This window comes from Panthera uncia (assembly GCF_023721935.1).
Source record: "Panthera uncia isolate 11264 chromosome B3 unlocalized genomic scaffold, Puncia_PCG_1.0 HiC_scaffold_1, whole genome shotgun sequence".
Taxonomy (NCBI): Eukaryota; Metazoa; Chordata; class Mammalia; order Carnivora; family Felidae; genus Panthera; species Panthera uncia.
This window is the reverse complement of record NW_026057582.1, coordinates 2,495,163-2,511,981: the sequence shown is the minus strand read 5'-3', so window position 1 is coordinate 2,511,981 and position 16,819 is coordinate 2,495,163. Positions and strand designations below refer to the sequence as shown.

General features: G+C 53.2%; 1 protein-coding gene across 2 annotated transcripts in view; it reads left to right on the top strand.

The window, feature by feature from the left end:
• Positions 1–9,487: 9,487 nt before the first annotated feature.
• Positions 9,488–16,819, top strand: part of TRAF3 (TNF receptor associated factor 3) — a 131,438-nt gene continuing 124,106 nt past the window's right edge. Inside the window, exons 1-2 of one of the 2 annotated variants that reach the window (XM_049612097.1) lie at positions 9,488–9,733; positions 10,303–10,432. The gene's annotated coding sequence lies outside the window, so the exon portion shown is untranslated. The remainder of the gene's footprint in view (positions 9,734–10,302; positions 10,433–16,819) is intronic. The other variant, XM_049612094.1, reaches the window with a different exon arrangement.

The window sequence follows — 16,819 nt, the reverse complement described above, 5'->3', positions numbered from 1 at the left end:
AGAGTGACTCGTGCAGCCTTGGAGGGGCTGTGAGGTCCCAGCCCCACAGCCAGCGACAGCCCCAGTTTTTGGAATGGGACTCAGCTGGGCACTGCTGGCTTGGGGCACTGGGACTCTGGCTCAGGGAGGTTCGCAGAGAGCCTGGCACCCAGTAGGAAACGGGTTTGTGCAGCCCCAGTGGCCTCTAGGAGGAGCCCTTCCTGGGTGGCGTGTCAATGGGGCTCTGGGGAGGAAGGTTCGGAACCGGACCCGGAGGGTGCGTGGAGCGGGGAGAACAGACACCTGTGTCCCAGCCGTGCGGAGAAAGAAGGTCTAATCAGTACAGCTTGCTCAGCCTGTCTTCCCTTCCCTCTGCTGCCCATCACAATGGCCTCAGCCCAACACCTGTCACGAGGGAGCAACAGCCACCAAGTCACCCAGCTGGAGGCCCCTGGTGCCCAGAGAGGCTGGTGGGAGGTCCCACAGGCAGACGCCGGCTGAGTCCTGGGAGGTGATGAGCTCACTGTCCAGCAAGGCTGACTTTCATCTCCTAAGTTTAGACAAAATTGCATTCTTGGAATATATATAAATCCTTATTTTGGGGCTGGCCAATTGGTGCCAACATCTGATGTCAGCATTTTCTTTCTTTTTTTTTTTTTACTCTTTTGCCTGTCTGTGTATCTTCGGGACGGTGGTATATTGGGAAGGTTGGTCACTCAGCCAGTGTCAACGGGAACAACACTGGCCTGGGAGGAGAGAGTGGGTTTAGAAAGTCCAGGATTTGTGAGCCAATTCCTCCAGTGACAGAGCACACACAGAAAAGCGCCTGTGGCCCTGAGAAGTCACTCGAGAACACCCCAGAGCCAAACACGCCTTTTCATTTATTTTGATAGGTGGAATTTAGTTTTAATTATTTAAGAGAATACTTCATGAGATATTTTCAAAGAGAAATGAGATCTTAATAACCTAAGTTCTCATTACAGCCCTCAGCTATTAAATCTTTATACATCTCTGCTGGAAGCTTGGAGAGAAGGCTGGGTTTTCAGGACCATGAACTTGGGGCATGAGTGGTGGCTCAAATGTGACTGAGCCTTCATTTTCCCATCCGGGGTCTCAAGTTCAAGGGCGAGGGTGGCTCCTGGGGTGAAACTGTGGGAGGGAGCAATTCTGATAACTGACGATGGGGAAACTGAGGCAGGGGTAGAACCAGCTGCTGGACTCCACGAGGCTGCCTCGGAAGACCTGGAAACTGTCTTCCATCGAGCTGGCTTAATCCCACTCTTGCTAAAGTTAACTGCACTCTAAAACTGGGGGACTTTAGCACCTCAGGGGGGAGGTTGGGTTTGAAGTTATTTTTACTACCCCGAACATCACACATGTCCACTGTGCTCATCACTAGGACCTTATTTCCCTCCCCGGATTCTCTCCTCCCTCCTCTGGGGCGCTCGCTTGGGCTCATGGAGACTGGGGGTGCTCAGGGCCTGACTCAGCGGGCCTCTGACCACCGTGATGCCACCTGCCGGGAAGGAATGCCCGGTGAGGGCCCCACGGGCGGACCTTCTTCTCTCTCCACATCCGAGATCGTCACACCCAGACCCTCGCACCTCCTGTCCCAGGTGCCTGAGCCGGAGCACCAGAAGCCCCTCGTCCACTCCGCCTTCTCTTTCCTCTGACATCCAGTTGGTCATCAAGTCCTGTTGAAGCCAGAGCCTAAGCCCCACCTCAGATCAAGGCCAACCTGCCACCTGCCAGCTGGGGTCCGGGCCTCTGCTCAGACTCTTGGCATCACTGTCCTCACAGTGATGGTTGTGCTGGTTGGTCACAGCAGCTGCGCCCTCTGCCCACGGCTGCCTTGGTCAACACTCTGGCTGGACTTCCCTTCCCGAAGGGGGTCTGAGCACCCTGTCACCCCTCCTTCGGCGACCACAGATAGGATTCAGATGTGCTCCCGAGCTCCCCACCACGGCTAGCGACAAACGCTGAGGGTCCCTGCTGCCCCTCTGGGTCCTGAGCGCACAACATCCCGGTGTCTCCCTGCCTCAGCCCATCTCAGGCTCGGTGCCTGAAGACTCCTTCTCTCCTCTTGAGCCTGGAAAGCCCCAGCTTGTCTTGAGAGGCAGTTTAACCGCCGCCTCCTTTGGGGAGCCTTAGGAACTTAGTCCGGGGGTCACCGTGTTGGCGGGTTCTGACATCCTGTCTTGCTCCGTGTCAAGGATAAAGCACACAGAAGAAAAAGTCAAGTGAGTGGCAAAGTTCTCACACAAGCAAGGTGTCTTTTTTCTTTTCTGGCAACAAATCCTCGAGCCCGGCACACGTATCCATCACAGACGGAGAGGAAATACGCTCCCTGCGAGCAAACAGCTGGACAGAAGAGTGCATGTTTCCAAAAGAAAGCGAGCTGGTGGTTAGTTAGAAACCTATCTGGGGGAGCCTGCGAGGCGCAGTTGGTTAAACCTCGGACTCTTAATTTTGGCTCAGGTCATTATCTCCTGGTTCACGAGTTTGAGCCTCTCCTCCCCTATGTGCTGACAGTGCGGAGCTTGCTTGGGATTCTCTCGCCCTCTCTCTCTCTCCGCCCCTCCCCTGCTCATGCTCTCTCTCTCCCTCTCTCTCTCAAAAATAAATAAACTTAAAAAAAAAAAAAGAAAAGAAAAGAAAAGAAAAGAAAACCTGTTTGGAAAACAAGCCTACTGCCATGACTAATCGGACAGTGGACAGCCTGTACCAGTGACCCCTGCCCTTTGTCATTACAGCTTGGGGTTCTCTGCACCTCCCCCTCTGCCACCAGGATGCTTTCAGCTGCAAGTGACAGCAACGTGATCGAAGGGGTTTAACCGATAAGGAACGCAGGTGTCCTTTCCCAAGGACGGCAGCTCCGGGCTGCCCCTCAGTGCCATCTTGAAAGGCCATCCTCTCACACTTTCACCCTTCCATGCTCTGGTGTGTCCCCAAATGGTTGTGAGGTGACTGACAAGATTCTGGGAGCCACCTGCAGACCCAACCATCAGCAGAAAAAGGAAATCACGCACACCTCTGAGTCTTTCGAGCCAGGAGACCTCGGCGGGCAGCCAGTCACATTTGATTGGCTCAGACTGGGTCACATGCACTGTTCTAAGCCAATCATCGGCCAGGAGAGTCATCGGCTTAGCCAATCAGAGTCTACCCCTGAGTTGCACGGCAGGGTCTGCCTGGTCCAATGAAGGGCTAGCATGGACCAGGGACTGAGCATGCGCTTGTCCCAAGCGGGGCTCCCGAGCAGCTCCCAGAGTCCGGCGCCAGCTCCGCCGCCGCCCCAGGGCCCGAGTTGGGGAACCGGGAAGACAGGGGCTGAGGGAGGTCACCTAAAGGCCCACAGCTGGCAGGTGGGGGAGCTTAGGGTCACCACACCCACCCAAAGTCCTTTTTAAAAGTTAAATATAATTTGCATACAGCACACTTTTTGAACTGTACATTTCAGTGGTTGTTGGTATACTCACAAGGTTGTGCAACCATCACCACAATCGATTTTAGAACAAGTTCATTACGCCAAAAAGAAACCACTTGTCATGTAGTGGTCACCCCCTATTTCCCTCCCTCTAGCCCCAGATAACCACTAATCTACTTTCTATCTCTGGATTTGCCTGTTTGGGACATTTTACATAATGGGATCATACAGTATGTGGTCCTTCCACTTAACATAATTTCAAGGTTCATCCACGCTACGTATATCAATACTTGGTTCCTTTTATTGCCAATTACTGTTCCATTGTATGGATACACCATATTGTGTTTATTCATCGGCTGATGGGCATTGGTTGTTTCCACCTTTTGGCCATCATGACTAATGCCGCTATGAATATTCATGAATAACTTTTGTATGGACAGACGTTTTCATTCCTCTAGAGTAGATACCAAGGAATGAAATCGCAGGTGAAAGTCTTTTTTAGGAGGTGACAACACAGACATATTTCAGGGGTGAGTGGTTGGGTTAGTGTTCTGAGCACTGGAGAGAGAGGAGGTTGTGGTCCAGACCGTTCTGTCTGGGGACTGTAGGACCTTGGCCAGAGGCCTTCTCTGGTGGATCTCAGTGACACGGGTGCTGGAGGGGATGTGCCCAGCCCTGACAGGGCACCTGTGTGCCCGCTTGCTTCCTGGGGAGGGAGCCAAGGTTTCTCTGACACTGTACTGGGCAGAGGTGGTGGTGCCCATTCACAGAGGGCAGAGAGGGCACAGGACGTGGGCATCTGCTGTGGCTTTGGCTCCCTGGCCAGGCCCTTTGGTCCTCAGAGACAGGACGACCCTGCCTTCCTGCTGTAATCAGCACTGGTTTGTCATTTGCTCTTTAACATCTACATGGCTTTACTCCATGGTATCCACTTGGATTTGAAAGTAAACCTTAACTAATTTGAATAAAATAGCCATGTAAAGCTCAGCCAGAAATGTAATTGTATTTACTAAACAGCTAATAAATATTTACTACAAATCTCATTGCTCCGTAAAATTGGAGACAGTACCTTCTGCTTGCTTTCTTGGCTTCGAGGGAGGGCTGAAGAGAGAGGGAGGCAGGCTGGGAAGGGGAAAAGGAGGGTCCAGCCTGTTTCCTTGTAATAGTGTAAACATGGCCCTTCATTTGGGTTTTTTGTAATGAGGCCTGATCACTCACTGATGCCTTTGATCTCAGCTTGATCATTTTATTCAGAAAGTGAGCTCTTACAAGGGTTCGTTTCATTTTGCAATTCCAAGCCAGATCTCTTTGATTATGTGTGGGAAGCATACAAAATTTTCCGCTGAGATGATTTTTGAATTAGCTGAGAACTTAGCAGTTTCATAATTTTCGAATTGTAGATTTTCACCTCCCCTTTTGGTCTCATATGTCCATTGCTGGGTCTCTTTAAATCTGAAATTTGCCATAGGCTGAGTCCTCAAAGAAAGATATATACCCTTGACATTTAAAAAAAAATTAATAGAAAAGCACTAAATCCCTTCAAATACTACACTGGAATGGAGTTATAGCTCTTTCTTCATGCCCAGTGAGAATTTAATCATAGCAAAATCTTAATGTTTAATATTGAAATCTTTATCCAAGAGACCCAAAAAGTGTTTTTGCAAGGAGCAGCTTGGCATTTCCCAAACCTGCTGACATAGTTCCCTGACTCTAATTTGAGGCTGTGACAACTGGAAAGGTGACCCAGCGGCCCTGACTTTTGTCTAAACCCAAAGTTTGGGGCCCCAGAGGTCAGAGCCCCAAGGACGAAACGCATGGGCTTGGGCAGGGGGCACTGCTCTGGGAATTCTTCAAGGGCTGGTTCCCATTGCCTCCAGGATTCTCAGGAGCCCCAGAGCCTCTGATTGGCCCAGAGATCTCATTTACGGGGCGGGGGACACCGGGTGTTTAGGGAATACTCTTGGTTGAGGGCTCTGCAGACCAGTGTGAGTAGCATACCAGAGGGTCAGAGGGTCAGAGGGTCAGAGGGCCAAGTCCAGAGCCAGGAGAAAGTCCCTCTTTTTTCCCATCCATGTAGTTATTGAGGGTTTGCAGGCCTTTGGGACACCTAGATTTCTGTTGGTACCTGTATTAGAGAGCCTTGTCGTGTAACAACTCGGAAACCTAGTTACTTAAAATTGTCATTATTTATTGGCCTTTGATTCTGTGGGTTGGCAATTTCGGCCGGGCTCAGCTGGGTGGTTCTACTGGGCTCTCCTGGGCTCGCTCGCGTGTCTCTGCTGGGGCTGGATGATTTAGGATGGCTCGGTGCACGTTTCTGGCGGATGAAGGCCGTTAACTGGAATGCCTTGGTTCTCTTCCATGAGCCCCCTTTGGAGGTTGGCTTGAGCTCGTTTCCATGGTCACAGGGTTCCAAGTGCCACAAGAGAGCATAAGCTCCAATGAGCCAGTGCTTTTCAAACCTTGGCATGTATCCCTTTTGCTAATGTCCCATTGGCCAAAGCAGATCATATGGCCAAGCTCAGACTTAGGAGCAGGGAATAGACTCCTCTTGATGAAGGAGTGACAAAGTCCCATGCAAAAGAGCATGGGTGCAGATAGGGGGAATTTGTGGCATTTTGCAGCCTACCACAGAGCCCCACGTAGACCTCCTTTACAGGGATTATGTACCCGTTCTCCAAATGCTGTGAGCGTGGGCTGCTAACAGCTCACAGCGGCCTTCTCCGGAGAAAGGCTCCAGCAGATGGGAGCCACACACCCCAGCTTATATTCTTTGTCTCTGCCTGGGGTGGGTGGCGCTCATAGCCCGTGGCTGACTGGTTCGAAGGCACAAAATGGCTGGCCCCCCTTTCTTCAAGGCAGGGGCAGCTGTGGTGTGATTCGTGGTTCTGAGCCCAATGGGCACCAGTGAGAGCTAGACTTCACTCGGGCCCCCACTCCCTTGCTCAGCTCTTTCCCCTTCCCTGCCCCCAAACCTCCCTCCCTCCCTGACAGATTTTACTGGAAACCCACTCTCGAAGCCTCCAGCTGACTGACCGCCCTGAGGCTGCCATGTTGTAAGAAGCCCAAACCGGCCCACGTGGAGAGATGCCCCGTGCTGTTCAAACGTGAGCACGGTCTGACTCACCTGGAGGAGAGACTAGACTGCCCATCTAGACTTCTCCCGGCTTCCTGACCCACAGAAGCCTCGAGAGATAACAAATTTGTTGGGCAGTAATTGTGACTATACACGGATCTTAGACAATGTCCATCTCCCTGTCATCGCGGGGAACACAAACCGGGAGGGGCTTCCCGTCCAGAATTGCTGGTCCTTGTTCTCACCCTGTGCACAGGTTAACTCCGTGCGTGCAAGCTCATGCATGTGCGTGTGTGCGTCTGCCCTGTTAGTCCCAACTCTCTTTCCATTCCTGGAGCCTCTCAAGATGCCTGGCCCACAGCGGTATCCATGAATGTTAGCGAAAGTTCCTATATACTGGGACCCTCATGTTTGTAGCCAGACAGATCTTCGTTGTTCTCCGGCAAGCCGTCCTGCCCCTCTAACCTCCCTTCCACTAGAGAATCCAGGAAAGAAACTTCCAGAACAGTGGGTGCCTTTGTGGTTGCCCAGGAGGAGGGTCGGTGGCCGCAGGTTAAAAGTCTTTCTTCCCCGTTGGAAACCTTGGAAGCGTGCCCACGTCCAAAGGAACCAAACTTTGCCTGGGCTTCCTCTCAGGCCACGGTCACCGTCTCCGGCCTTTTGATGCAAGCGCCCGGTCTTGGGAGTGTGGCTCTGTGAGGTGAGCTGGAGTTTTCGAGGACCAGAGAGCCGGGAGAAGTTAGGAAAGAGGTGGTTCCTGGAGGCAGAGGGCTGGGATTTAGATGTAGTTTAGAGGTGTTGGCATTGACTCCCAGCCCACAAAGGCTGCCCGCTTTTCAGGCTTTGCTTCACAGCCGGGTCTACAGGTCGAGTAGTAGGGAGAGCGAGGACTTTGTCCCCAGGAGACTGAGCATGGTGATGGGGACTGGCGGGTAAGAGTGGGGGGTGACGGAGGGATACTGGGTGGCAAGGAGTGGCTTGGGTGAAATCACGGCGTTTTGGAAAGGATCCGAACTTTGATGGGCAGAACTAAAAGATGCTCGGCTAAAAGTTGCCTAATTACAAAAGGCGTCAGGAGCCGCGTGTTCAGGCCGTCTTGTTTTTCTGGGCAATGGGAGAGATTCTACCGCATTATTAGGTTCAGGTCCTTTGATGCCCCAGTGGTAGCCAGACCCTGGTCCGGGGGCAAAAACCACCGAAAAACGATTTCAGCAAGTTCGTGGCCGCCCTCCTCGCGCCCGTCCCGGGAAGTCCCGCAGCTCCAGCAGAGGGAGGGCAGGAGGAAGGAGAAATCGCGCCCACCACCACCCCTTTGGGACTTAAAAGCAGAGCAGGCTCGGAGTGGATCCCCTTCCTCAACTGTCCAGCGGACATTGTGAGTGTAGGAAGGAGGGACTGTTTCAAAGATACACAGGTGGATGTTACGTTTGACTGATTCTGGGGCAAAATCAACTTTATCCTTACAAACGGAATCAAGGCTCTAGACACGCTGGGCAACTTCTCCCTGATCCTTTTCTAGACTTTTTTTTTCTTTTTGGAATCAAGACACCTCCCTCCCCTCCAACAGAATGGAAGCGTGGAAGGATTGTCCCAGTCCCACCACGTGGTCCCCCAGGCAGCTTCAGACAGGCCCCAGCCTATTCAAATTGTTTCCCCACAGAGGACAGAGTCCGCGGGAGGCCCAGGGCCAGGGGGTGGCCTGGAAGCCGCTCCGAAGAGCCTTGTTCCGGGGCCGACAGCTCAGTTTCTGCATTTGGAGTTGCAGAATGAAGTGCCCGTATGAAAAGCAAAATCCCCGAACCAAAGTTAGAGTGTCCGACTTCGGTTCCTTTACCATCTGTGGGGAAATTTTTTAGTTTGCCTCACACTCAAAAAGAAACAGCAAGGGAGGAAAGGCCATTTCCTGTGTCAGCCACCCCGGGGGCGTCCTGAGTGCTTGAATGGCCACCCGGGCAGGGCCTCACCTCCACGGGGCCATCCTGGGCCACGTCCCGGGGATGGCAGGGATGGGGTACGAGAGCCCTGCCCAGCTGACTCTCCAGGCCCCCAGAAGAGGGGAAGGGTGCCACCTGGGAGGCGCAGGAACGCACCCAAGACACCTGGGCGTGGGCCACAGGGTCCGTAGAGACCCCGGTGGATGTCCACTCCAGTCCTTGGTCCCTTTAATCGTGTCCTCGAGGCTTGTTAGGCCAGTTCTGTGTCCCCTGGCTTTAGGAAGTACAATACAGCTGGTGTTTAGCAAACTCTAGTTAGGCTGATGAACCAGGGCTATTTACGTGGCCTGCTGATTACAGAGCAGTGATTAGGTACTTAGAGAAGCTCTGAGACTGTCATTTCAGGTGTCAGCCCTGTGAGATCCTCCTGTGGAATGAGCTTATTTGTGTCCATGTGAAAAAATAGTAGAGGGAAATTCAAACGTGGTAGTTATGAAAAATCATCTACATTGCAAATCACTCACGGAAATTCACATTGATTAGCTAGAGGTGTAATGAGAACATGAATTTGTGAATCTGCTGTTTTTTAATGCTCACTACCTGGGACAGCGAACAGGGGTGATCTGGCAATTACAGGGCTAATTAGATCCCTTTTGGCCTCCAGACTGGAAACTGCACACCCCAGCTGCCCTCCCCGAGAACCGTTTCATGGACTCAGCTCCACAAAAACCCAGGCACACCGGATTCCTTCCTACCAGCTGGCCCAACGCTGGCCTTAGCTTACCCTGGAGGCCTTAAAATGCCCCAGGGTGTGGGAATCCTAGTTGTAGTTGACTTTATGAATCCTAGCTCCCAGGCCTCAGGTGCACAGCAAGACACAAGTCCCTTACACTGCCCCAAACGCGAGCTGGCCAGAAAGAACCAAGTCAGAGCTGGTGAGGGCGGTGAGCCCCTGGGAAGTGAAGTCTGTGGTGTTCTAGAGCAGATTCTTGATCGGCCTCGGGCAGGCAGATGCCAGACCTTGGGGTTTTTCTGTTTCCATGCAGAAGTGGACACAGTGGCGAGGTCAAGGGGTGGGCCAAGACACCCAGCCTTCAACAGCTCCCCAGATCTGCCTCAAACCATATCTTAAATAAGGGAATCATGGTGTTATGGCAATAAGGATTCCAGATAGGTCCTTTGGACTCTCCTCCTGACAGATGATGACATCATAAACCTTGTGGACATTCTGGAGCTGCCACTGGCTCTGAGCCCAGGCCCGGACCAGAGTCGTCTGTGGGGAGCCGTTCGTGGATGAAGTGTGACGGGGTGAAACTGGAGGTACATGAAGCGGACAGGAAAGATGTGGCTTGGGGCGGATGGTTGGCTGGTTCATTCATTCATTCATTCATTCACTTAGCCAAATATTTTTTAATTTTTTTGTAATGTTTATTCATTTTTGAGAGACAGAACAGAGTGTGAGCAGGGGAGGGGCAGAGAGAGAGGGAGACACAGAATCCGAAGCAGGTTCCAGGCTCTGAGCTGTCAGCACAGAGCCCGATGCGGGGCTCAAACCCATGAACTGTGAGATCGTGACCTGAGCCGAAGCTGGACACTCAGTAGACTGAGCCACCCAGGCGCCTCACTTAGCCAAATATTTTAAAGGCTGCCTAGGAACTTCTGCGAGAGACAGAGAGAGAGAGAGAGAGATTGAGAGAGAAGGAGCTGACCCTGCAGACCAAAGCCTTCAGACAGCGAGGTGACAGTGACATGAGGCCCCAGCGTTCTCCTCTCCAGACTGTTCAGGAAGAGCAGGAGGAACGCAAACCGAACCCCATCGTTATTTATTTCTTTGAATATAACAAACCTTGTTAATTCAGACTCTACTAATCTTGGATATTTCCTCCCAGAGTGGGCGGAACCTGCAGTTCCCACGGCGCCCCAGGAAGACGTGTCAGCCAAAGTGAGGAAAAGGAAGAAGTTACAACTGGAGCTGTGTCTCCTTTAGCGGCTTTTCAGGCTTCTTCAGCAGGACCCACGGTGAGAAAGACATTTTACCTGAGGGCACACACACACACACACACACACACTCGTGGGCATCCACGCAGGACTAAAACAAAAGTTTTACAAACGATACCAACCCTTCCTAGGTATGAAGCCTCCTGCTATTTTCTATTGTATTTTATTTCATTAAAAAAAAAAGATGCTGGTCACACCCACTCAAGTGATTTGATGATCTATTAATGGGTTGCCAGCTGCGGTTTGAAAAACACCACCTCCCAGGTGCTGGGGCCTCGACACTTCTCACAGCTGCAGTGGGGGCCGGAGGACCGATTCCGCAGAAAATGCTTTTCGGTGAATGGATAATGAAGTTTGTCTGTCAATGTAGCACAGCATGGGCAAGGTACCCCTGAAAGTTAATAAGAAAACACTAGGTAACATCCCCCCAAAATACCGGGGCAAATGGGATTTTCACCCACGGCAGTTGATCGTGAATATCTGAAATTAAAACCACCCCTCCCAGCCCAGGGGAGCTGGGCCGGGCCTTTATCTCTAGGAATGACAGCAGCATTTGAACCACAACCCCGTGTCCTTCCTCTGGGCATCGTGGCCCCTCTCAGGGACATGTGAGCCACGTGGCCCCACGGGCACTGTCCTCCTTCGCAGCCCCCTCGGGGTAGGGCGGGCAGTCTTATTTCCGCTCTCTGCAAAAGGGGAAACCCGGGGCCGGGAGGCAAGGTGTCTTCCTAAGATTATACAGTCAGTCATGAGTTGAGTTCTGCTTTTTCGATTCCTGGTCTAGCATTCTCCTGCTCTAGTGAATTCCTTGCCGGTTCACCTTTCCTAGGGAACTCATCCCACAACATTTTGGGGGCCCTTTGGCAAGACGAGCCGGGGGCCTGACCCATGGCATCCTTCCCGCTTGGGTGTGAAGCCATGTGTCGGGCCAAGGGCCCATTCGGAGGTGGACAATGGTAAGGCCTGGAAATGCATGTTTTATTTGGGATTTGCTCCAACTGGCTATGACAGAAGGAAGCGAAAGAGTGAGGCATACAGAGAGCCGTAGGGAGAGTTTTCGGGGCAGAGAGAAGGGCGGAGGCAAAGGCTCTGAGGAGCTAGTTGGCCCGGGTCACAGAGGCTCCCTGGAGGCCAGTGTGGGTGGAGCAGGAGAGTGATGGGAACATTCAGACGGGGGTGGGTGACAACCATGGCCCCTTGGTTCTTCTGGGGACTAGACCACTGAGAGCAGCTGAGCGAAGGCTGCCGTGCAGGGACAGTGCTGTGGCCAGAGCTACGTGGCCTGCAGTCCACGTGCTGTGGGTTCTCACCCCATCTGACAGCAAGTTCGGGGCTGTTAGCATCTGCTAGGTTTAAATTTTGTTTACATTTTTAAAATTTATTTGTTATCAGAGAGAGGGAGCGCGCACGCACTGGGGAAGGGAGAGAGAGAGGGTGAGAGGATTCCAAACAGGTTCAGTGCTGTCAGCGCAGAGCCTGACACGGGGCTCGATCTCACGAACTGTGAGGCATGACTTGAGCCGAAATCAAGAGTCGGACGAGCCCGGCAGGCGCCCCCAGCATCTGCGGATTTAGAACACCACCACCATGGCCATTAGATAAAGGGTGATGGTCATTCCCTTTGCTCAGTGTTGAAGGTAGGAGGTATGGTTTTCCAGTATTTGGTATTATATCTTTGGAGGGGAGAGTCCCAGATGTGGGGTCACTGGGTCAAGAGGGAGTCACCTCCTTTTTTAACACCCAGGAGGTTTGTGTTTCTAGTTGCCGGCCCACACCACGCTTCATCGGCTGTGACCTCATTCATTATGTAACAAGACGGCGTCTTGTTGTTCAGATTTGCCTGGTTCTTGGCCTATGTTTGTTGGCTGAATGACAATGAAGTCAGATCAGGTGTACGGTTAGTTTGGATAGAATATAAGCTGTCAATCAAACATTACAATGGCTCCCATGTTCAGGTAAAACCAAAGTTCTGTTGATGACCCTCAGGGCCCTGTGTCTCTCGCTCCCGGAGTCCTGATCTCCCACCCTTAGCTTCATCTTCTGCGACTCTCTCCTGCTCATTAGCTCCACCCACACTGGCCTCCCGAATGCTTACTGACCTCAGGGCCTTCGCCCACGCCATTCCCTCTTCCTGGATGCTTTTCCCACGGATATCCACACGGTACCCTCCTCTTTTCCTTTAGGTCTATCTGGCACCTTGCCCCCCACCTTCCTTGACCATTCACTCCAGGCCTCCCTCCTCCCCTCCTCTGTTCTAGCTTGCTCCTCAGCTCTCGTGATAGATTCGCTTGAGGTTTATTTTCTGTTTTCACCTGCTACAAGGTGAGCTCCTAAGGGCAAGCATTTAGTTGGTTCTGTGCTGGAAGGGTGGCGGGTCTTGACTGAATGCACTAACGAACAAGGGGACAGTGGACTAAGTTGCTTTGATCTGGCATCATATGACATTTCAGGCTCGTCGCCACCAGCCTTGAGAGATGGGGAAGGGCACCACATTTGCCTTTATTCATAGTGAGATGTCACATCGAAGTTTCGATGAATTAGAACGATTCTTGTACTTTTCAAACATTTTGTCTCATTAATCCGAGACGTCATTTGAACCTTATCACCTCCTCCCTCCTCATTGCTAATGAGCAGGGAGGAGCATAGACTACTTGGATGGGGTCTGCTGGGGTAGGATGGGCTGGCGGTAGGACTCCGCCAGCCACTGGCTCGTTTGCTGAGTGGGGTGTGCGGGCTGAGGCTGGAGTTGAATTCCTGGGGGGGGGGTGCTTAGGGGGAGGAAAGGCGCTGTTACGACCCACCCGCAGGTTGGGAAAGAAGGTCAGTGATCACACAGAGGAGGTGAACCTCCTGAATGGGATTTGAAGGCAGGCAGCCGGATTTTCCCAGCGGGGTTCATGAGTCTGCTGTGTGGTAACTGATGCAAACCCTCTTCCCCGTCTCCCACAAGATCTGCAGTGAAAACCACCCTTTTCTTGGTGAGATTGAATCTGTTTTTCAGAAAGTGTTAAAGGTCGAAGTGGGTGTGGGGCTCCGGTCGAGGCACCTGTGGGAGGCCGGCCTCGCCCGGTGCTCATGCCGTCCTGAAGGACTGGGGTAAATAAAGCACCAGAGATTCCGCGAGTGGTGCGCACACGCGCGTGCAAACCCTCAAACGGGGTTTCCTAAAATGAGGACACCATCGTCAACCTGAGTGGCCCACAGAAATGAGAGAAGATTAAAACTTGATGTGGCCGGTTCCCCAAATCTCCCCCCTTCCCTGTTCCTATTTCTTGCACAAGAGCCCTGCTGGCTCTGTATACCCTAGCCATCCGGTGTCTCCCCATGCCCCATTTCCTTTGTCTTCACTTTCCACTGTCCCTGTCCAGGGAGGGGCACAGGCAGCCTGCCTCCCCGCTGGCGCCCCTCTGCTCTCAGCCAGGGTCCCCTGGACGGGACGGGGGAGTGGCGGCCTTGGCTCCCCAGCCCTGCTGCGACAGTGCACACTCACCACGGAGCTTTGCCAGGGGTGCTCCGCCCGCCCCCAAAGCCGCGGGCCCCTTCAGCCCTTCGTTCCGTCTAAGAGAGTGTCTTCAGACTTAAGGTTACAAACCAACAGTGAGTTGAGAGAGTCACAACAGTATCGAAAAAGTAGAATGGGGGAGGGGGTGGGCGCCTGGACAGCTCAGCTGGTTAAGCATTGGACTCTCGGTTTTGGCTCAGGTCATGATCTCACGGTTGGGGAGTTTGAGCCCCGTGTTGGGCTCTGCGATGACAGCACAGAGTCTGCTTGGGATTCTCTCTCCCCCGCTCTCTCTCTCTCTCTCAAAAAATAAACTTAAAAAAATGGAATGGAATAGAAAATAACAGCATACATCACACGTTTGAGGCTAAGTGTCGTCATATGTGCGTGTATATTCCTGCACATACATGATACACAACTGGGTTTGTGCTGTAAAATTCAAAAAGTTTGGAAGCTACTTGTCTGGTCAGTTAGTAGAACTATTTTTATTTTTTTATTTTGCCGTGTGTCACGGTCCCTCCTGAGGTGATATTTAATATTTTAGTGGGAGAAGTTGCCAGCATATTGCAGCCCAAGTTAAGACCCCCTTCCGGGGCCGGGGTGGGTGGGGGGGAGCTGATGGTCTTTGCGTGGGTGTCACTTGAGGGCCTGATCATCATATTCAGGGAAAGGCCTGTGAGACCCCATTCACAGGCCAAAAGCCCCCTAACACTATATGATGCATACTTTCCCCCTTCCTCTGGAAAACAAACAGGATTGGCTTCTGAGCCGTTGCTCTAATATCTGTGTGCACTTCTCCCAGAAACACAGCAAACAGAACATGTAATGCTACATAAATCCCTGTGAGAAATTTCTTTGTCCAGAAATGGTGTCAGCTTGTTGTTCCTCGTTGCCATAGGGAACAGAGAGGGCTGCCTTTGAAATGCAGAGGAGACCTGTGATTGGCTCTCCTTGCTGCCCATCACTGCTGCCCAGCAGCCTGAAACTGCAGAGGACAGAACACCCACCCCCAAAGCAGTTGCCCTGTTAGGGGCAAAATGATTTGTGCTGTCCCCCTCCAGTCTCTAAAGCAGGGCATCCAGAACTGCCAGAAGGTTGGAGAAGGGAAATGACAGGCGGAAGAGGGAGAGAGGAGAGGAGCAGGCCTCACCAGAAGAGGGCTCCACCCTGGGGTGTACCCGAATCTATTCATTCTCAACGTTGCTGGATGCTGCTTTGGGAAGAGAGTAAAAGGAGTCCCAGAAAACCCCTCTGATGGATCTTTGAAACTTCCACCTTGTTGCCTATTTTAAAAGAACCAAAAATAGCCCAGCCTAGAGAATTTTTGGCAGTCTTATTTTGGCAAAGTCTTTAAAAGAGCCCTTGCAATATAGTGTGAGGCAGAAGGTGGGAACCAGCACCTGGAGGCCAGTGTCCCAGGACGGCGGTCTGGGCGGGCCTGGGGACCCGGGAGCCGGTGGGCCAATATGCAGAGGCCCTGGAGTCTGGGGTACGGGAAGCAGCCAGGACCTGATCCTTTCAGGTGAGAGTCACTACAAGTTGCAACAGGCAGGAAAGGGCACGCAAGGCTCTGGAGGGGAACCCACTGTGAGGGAAAGGGGAGCCCATCTGGTGACCTGGGTTCAGCACAGAGCCCAGAGGTCTGTGCACAAGGGCTGGCTGCCGCTAGCTGGTCACCCTGACATGGTTGCTTGGGAGAACAGCAGCCATCTCGGGTTCTCTGGTCTGAATTCAGAAAGCTGTGACCTTCTGTGGCCCAAGTGGGGGCGCCACTGGAGCCCGAGTCTGGGTAGCAGGGCTCCACTGCTGTGGCTGGAGGACAGAAACCTGTTGGGCTGCTGGAGCCAGAACCACGGCTCACTGTCCAGGGTTCCAGAACGTTCCACAGGGGAAGCTGCAGGAGGAGATGCTGGACTTCCTGCCTCTACTCACATGAGTCATTGGAGAAATACAAGAAGGAAGACTGGCTTAAGCTGGTCACACTGGTCTCAGCTCTGGTCCGGGGACCTTCATAAGCCTCCTCGAGAAGTGAAAAATGAAAAGCCCCTTTCTGTTGCCTCGTAAACACGGGCAGAGTTGGCCTAGGGCCTCCCAGAGACAGGCCCAGCCAGGATGGGTGCAACCTCAGAGGCCTTTGGGGTAATCATCGATGACTTCGGGGGTGGCGAGGCCAAGGCCCCGGGATAAGTGGGTGGCCCCGGGTCTGGAGGCTGCATAGATGCCAGAGGCCGGAGGTCCAGGGAGGAGCGGGGTTTGCGGTGGACTCTTCTGCCCCGGGCACGCAGGCCACGAGAACTCTGGGCACTCGCGGCAAACTGGCCACCCTGTTCACAGTTGACTGAGGCAGCTTCCTGGGTGTGGGAGGAGCCCAGGGAGGAAGGAAAGGAAACTCCAACCAAACAAATGCGTAGACATCCCGCTCTCAAGGGAAAAAAGCAGGGGCCCAGATGGCTTGAGTCACCTTCAGCCCCACCCACCTGCGCGTGTGTCTAAAGGAGTGTGTGTGTGTGTGTGTGCATGGCTGTGCGGGAGCATGAGTGTCGGCTAGTATGGGAAGGAGTGTGTGGCGCGAGGGCACGGGAGGGTGCCAGTGCCCAGGTGAGTGTGCGCGTGGCCGTGAACGTGTGTGCGGCGAGCATGTGTGAATGAGTGGGGCCGCGCTTAGGAATGCAGGTCCGTGAGCCCGTGTGGGCAAGCGTGCGGGTGAGTGTGAGACCGAGTGTGCCCCAGCGGCGGTGCAGTGTCCGCGAGCGTGGCTGCGCGGGTGAACCGGGTGACGCCATCGCTCCTGGCAGCGACACAACCTGCACCTCTGGGGCCCACACGCGGCTGCGTGGCTTCTTGACCCGGAAAGGGGAGGGGGAGACGGCGGGGGCGCGCGCGGCTGCCGGGGGGCGGGGGCCGCG